Source organism: Orycteropus afer, unplaced genomic scaffold, assembly GCF_000298275.1.
Source record: "Orycteropus afer afer isolate SDZICR_OR568_19922 unplaced genomic scaffold, OryAfe1.0 scaffold00032, whole genome shotgun sequence".
NCBI lineage: Eukaryota > Metazoa > Chordata > Mammalia > Tubulidentata > Orycteropodidae > Orycteropus > Orycteropus afer.
Genome location: NW_006921619.1, coordinates 18938759 through 18944424, shown reverse-complemented (window position 1 = coordinate 18944424; position 5666 = coordinate 18938759).

Below are 5666 nucleotides of genomic sequence, written 5' to 3'. Positions count from 1 at the left end.
TATCTGCAAAGTCACAGACCAACTCAGCAGCAGAAATGGGACTGAAATAATTCGTGACTTTACATCATTTCTATGAAATAATTCATTTGTGACTTTACATCATTTCTAGAACCATATCAGGAGTAAAATTTTCTATCTTTCCTCATCTTTGTTGAAAAATGAAGAATTTAAAATACTAGTGCCAGAAGAATCACTGATCCATCATGTTAAGGAAAATAGGAGGAGCAGTAGAAATGGTTCTCTCTCTCTCTGTAGTTGTTTTTTTTTTTTTTTTGGTAAGCAACATTAGCATCGAATTATTAACAAAAAAGTAATCTTTTCTGAGTTTTTCCTTATGCTCTGATTCATTTCTGTCTCACAAATTTTCACATTGCTTATAATTTCATAGCTGAGTGTTGCAAATAATGGTTTATATTTATAAGGCAAATTCATTCATAGAAAAACAATGATTCTTTAAGGTAATGTGGAAACAGTGAACCTACTATATTATGCTTCACTCTAGGAGCCAAAAAGAATTGATGTATAATGTTTAAGACTTAAAAGATTAGAGAATGAAGAGACATTAAAGGATAATTTAGTTCAAAATTATTAATTTACAGACAAGAATAACCAAAGCCTACTAAAGAAAAAAAAAAATGACTCACTCATGGTCACATAACCTATTTATATTTTATTTGGAATTCACATCACAGGCTTCTGTGTCAATTAAATCTGACAAAAAATAACTTAATCCTTGCCATGTCCCCAGGCCAATAAGGGATGAAAATCTGAAATGAGAGCAGCCTTTACCCTAGAGTTTACTCTTTAGTAGGCGAGTTAAGCCTTATACACAAATGACTTTTGATGTCCTTTCAGTGTGAACACTGCAAATCGCTATAGAATAAAGTAGAATAAGGAAAATATTTTTGCATAAATTGCAAAAATGTGTTATTTGAATTAATGTAAATGACATTCATACCCTAAATGTACATCAGATTTTGTCATTTTAAGATGAAGGACAAGTGAAACCATAGAGGGAAACTTTGGGACACGTGCAGAAGAAGGAAATTCTCTCATACAGAGAGCATTAGTGGGAAAGAGACTTTAAAATTAAACAGGGGTAGATTTTGAAATGGCCTGAAGAGCTAGGAGTCTAGGAAGTCGATTTCTTGCATCTCTCCATATGTCTATGTGCGACTGTATGCCTAAAAACTGGACTCAATAATCTCACTTAAATATACCATCAACTCTTTTGTTCTTTCTTTAGATTTTCACTTTAATACTCAGAATATGACTTGACAACAATCTATTTAAGATTCTGCTTAGAATCCATTCGTTTGATAACCAGGAAACCAATCCCATAGCTGTAAAGTAGATTTTGACTCTTGGTGACTCCCAAGTGTTAAATAGTAGAACCAAGTTCCACAGGGTTTTCTTGGCTGTCATCTTTATGACAGTGTATCAGCAGGCCTATCTTCTGTGGCACTGGTGGATGGGTTGAAGCTGCCAAACTTTCATTTAGTAATTTAGCACAAACTTATTGTACTACATAGGGACCCCTTTTAGTCATTTGATAAGCAGACTTTGATTGTGTGCTTCATGAACCCCATTGTGTTAGGTTATGAGAATATAGAAATACATCCAATATGCTTCTTCAAGGAACCTGTTGACAGCTATGTGAGTACATTGGTAAAGTACAATTTAATAAAACCTAAAATGCCGTTTTGTATAGATGGTTGGAAAACTATTAATTTTTCCTGGGAGACTTCCCAGAAAAAGTTATGTGTAATTTAATACTTCAAGAAGGAAGAGGTGTTTTCCAGTTGGATTAAAGGGAGGTAAAACTTTCTGACATAGCAATTTAAAAGGGCATGTGGGAGCGCCTGAGTCAGATTAGAATGTACTATTGAGATGATAAGGCAGGGTTGCTAGGAATACTTGTATTCTGCCCTTTTCCATAAGGATTCTTTTTCCCTAAGGTCTCTGAAGAGAAGAAATTCACAAAAGAAACAAAGGCCAGTAAGTATAGACTTTATTCGCTAGGATTTTGACTCCCACTCCCAGACTGTTATTATTTTTGTTACCTGACATTGAGTTGGTCCCCAACTCATGAAGACTCCATGCACTATTGATCTACATGCTGCCTGGTCCTGCTCTATCCTCATGCTTGGTTTCAGACAGGACTGCTGTGATCCTTAGAGTTCTCATTCACTTATGTTTGGAAGTAGATTGCCAGTCCTTTCTTCCTAATCCATCTTTGTCTGGAAGCTCTGAGAAATCTGTTCAGCATCCTAGCAACACATAAGCTTCCACTGACAAACAGGTGGTAGCTGGGCATGAGGTGCATTGGCTGGGAATTGACTCAAGTTTCCTAGTTGGAAGGTAAGAATTTTACCAACAGTGCTGCCCTGGTACTCTATTAAACTTTCTTATATAGAGAGGGTCCTTTTATCTGGCCTAGAGGCCTCATTATGAATCAGTGGTGATTCAATAGACCTGGGTTCAATTCCTGCCCAAGGCACCTTATGCACAGTCATCACTTGTCCTTCAGTGGAGGCTTGCAAGTGGCTATGATACTGAAGCATTTTCACAAGCCTCCAGTCTAAGATGGCCTAGGAATAAAGGCGTGATCATACACTTCTGAAAATCAGCCAGTGAAAAACCTTTGGTGGATCCCCAACTGACCATGTGGAGATACAAGAAGGGTCTTGATTTACGGACCAACTCAGTGGTATCTAACCGCATCAGAGGCCTAACCTGTTTTTCTTGCCAATAACTTCAAATCAGAAAGTTAGACTTTATCCTTCAAGGAGACCAAAAGCTATTCCTGTTTTCACTAGAGGAATAGGACTTAAGATAGCCCCACTGCCCACAGCTTAGCACTGAGATGGCTAGTCACAAGGCTTCTCAGGCAAAGAAGTTAGCTTGAAGCCCAGATGAGTACAAAGAAGGAAGAGAAACCCATTAAAGGAGAGAGGAACCTATTTGGTAGGAGCCCAAGACCCTTACTGTAGCCATATCTGAAGTATGAACTGAAATCCATATAGCTGATAACCATCTCTGAATTTTTATCTGTTCTACATCTTTTTTGCAGTTATCAGATTTGTAATTTAGGTGGTCCCAATGGAAAGGTTATACTGTTTTAAAAACTAGTAGCTGTAATTTCTCTAAATATATTTAAGTTCTCCACAATATCAGAGTTTGGACACTTTTGTCAAAAGGTGTTTTCTCCATTGCTTACCAGTTCAGAGTGGTGAGGCTGGTGCCTGTGAGTATCTTTAGCCTCACACAACCTCCTGAACATATTGGGAAATTCAGCATAAATAGCTATTGGACCATCATGCCACAGCTAATTCAGTGCATTACAAAAATTAAACTGCTGCAAAACCCATCGACATTTACTGTAAAGATGACTTTGTAGAGAGCCTTAAAAATTTAATTGGCCAGGATCTGATTTGTTCTTATCACTTAGCTGAATATTTCCAATTTGAGTGAGTTTGAAAATTAGAATAAACATTTGCTTCTTGGTTGGCTTCAGTGAAAAACTAAATTCACTATTTATTTGCCAAAGAGCTAAGATATAATAAACATGTAATATAAACAATCAATAGAATCTATCCTATGGCCAACTTCAGTTTAATTAATTGGGGCTTCCTGCCAAGCTGAAGCTGAAATGTGGATTCATTCCCTTTTCAGGGAAAATATGTGTCGGGGTTCTTGGGATACGGGTTTGTTACCACCTCTGCTGCAGCAGTGAGACTTCATAGCTTACATTTGTTCTTTACATGAAGATTTTACTCCAATGTTTTTATTACTTCTTAGATCATGTAGACTATTTTCAGCTATTAATTACATGTATTTGTGGGATTGGCAAATTATCTTATCAATCACTTTTAGTTATTTATTATTATAATTGATAGTAATTCTCATATATAGAATTCACCCCCTTAATGTGTACAGTTCAGTGGTTCTTAGTACTCTCAAAGTACAATCACCACTAATTCCAGAAAATTTTCATTACACCAAGAGAAACCTCACGCCCATTCACAATTACTTATTAGTCTCTTCTTCCCTCCAGGCCCAAGCAATTTCTTATCTACTCTATTTCTATGAATTTGTCTACTCTGGAAAGTTCATGTAAATGGAATCATACAATATGTGGCCTTTTGTGTCTGGCTTCTTTCACTTAGTATTATATTGTCAAGGTTTATCCACATGATTGTGTATCAGTACTTCCTATTTTGTGACTGTATTAATATTTCATTGTATATGTGTAGCACATCTAGTTTCTCTATTCATCTTCTGATGACATTTGGATTGTTTCTACCTTTTGGCTATTGTAGATAATGCTGCAATGAACACTGGTGTATATGTCTAACATTTTGAGAAACTGTCCAACTGTTTTCCACAGTGACTGCACCAGTTACTTTTCTATCATAGATGGACAAAAATTCTAATCTCCTGCATCTTCAGCAATGCTTTTTTATTGCCCCCCTGACTTTTTTTTTTTTTTTTTTTCTGGTAATAACTATCTTAGTGATATGAAATTGTCCTCATTGTGTTTTTGATTTGCATTTCCTTAGTGACTAATGTTGAGCATCTTTTCATGTGCTATTTCTTCTTTGGAGAAATGTCTGTTCAAATCCTTTGACCATTTTTTTCATTGGAGTAGACCTACTCCTCACTTGTCAACTATCTTGTAAACCAACATTTTACATTTAAGACAATAGTAAAAATCTACTGTGTATTTTGTGCATTAACCACACATGTCTGGCAGTAATGAATGCCAGGATACAAGGCAAAAATAACGCTAGCTGTGATTGTTAAGGTTATGTATCAGCTTGGCTGGGCCATGCTTCTCAATGGTTTGGCAATTATGTAATGATGTAATTTGGCAGTTATATAATGATTAATTATCTTACATTTTGTGATCTGATGTGGTCATCCTCTATTTTCACATTATGCCAATGATTTTCACGTAACAACTTGCTTTTTGGAGCCTAACCATATCGATGAATGAGGAGTGGTTGTATTTATGTATTTAATATTGAACTATTTACATAATCAGGAGCTCTGGTGGTATAGTGCCTAACGTATGACTGCTAACCAGAAGGTTGGTGTTTCAAACCCACCAGCCAGTCCTCAGAAGGAAGGTTGAGCAATCTACTTCCATAGAGATACTGCCTTGGAAACCCAAGGAGGGGTCACTATGAGTCGGATCCAATTCCATGGCAGTGCATATTTACATAATCAGGATACTAGAACCTTATCAAATATATGATTTGCAATTATTTTCTTCCATTATTTCTTTTTTTTATGATCAGATTTGATTTTCAAACTTACTCACACGTTTACTGGTATAGCTTGGCTTCCAAAATTTCTATGCAGGCTTTAAGGTCCTTGGGTGGCACAAATGGTTTGTTCTTGGCTGCTAACCTAAAGGTCAGTGATTTGAAGAATCCATCCAGTGGCACCATGTAAGAAAGGCTTAATGATCTGCTTCTGTAGAGACTGGATAGAGCTGTTCTACTCTAACACATGGGGTCCCCATGAAGCAGAATTGACTCAACAGCAATGGGTTTAATTTATGTTGTTGTTGTTGTTGTTGTTATGTGCCATCGAGTCGGCCCCGACTCATAGCGACCCCTCCTTGGGTTTCCAAGGCAGTATCACTACAGAAGTAGGAT